This window comes from Phalaenopsis equestris, unplaced genomic scaffold (assembly GCF_001263595.1).
Source record: "Phalaenopsis equestris unplaced genomic scaffold, ASM126359v1 Scaffold220398, whole genome shotgun sequence".
NCBI classification, from domain to species: domain Eukaryota; kingdom Viridiplantae; phylum Streptophyta; class Magnoliopsida; order Asparagales; family Orchidaceae; genus Phalaenopsis; species Phalaenopsis equestris.
This window is the reverse complement of record NW_018238687.1, coordinates 1-291: the sequence shown is the minus strand read 5'-3', so window position 1 is coordinate 291 and position 291 is coordinate 1.

Genomic DNA, 291 nt, shown 5'->3' with positions numbered 1-291 from the left:
GATTTTGAGTAGTTTTCTTTATCTTTTTCCTTAAAATGATAAGTAATTAAAGTGTTGGATGGAAGTTGTGGAGAGTATTGATCTTTAAAGTTAGAAGAAGTTGTGATGATTTAAATCCACAAACTTCATTAACTTCTTGATTTAGCCTATCCAGATGTTAAAATTTATTGTGAGAACATGTAAGAACCGGGCTGGTATTCTCTTAGTCAACAATTGGAAAGAATAACATGAGGTTGTATGAATGAGAAAGTAATTACTATGATTTAGTGCAAATAAATAGGGAAACAATCT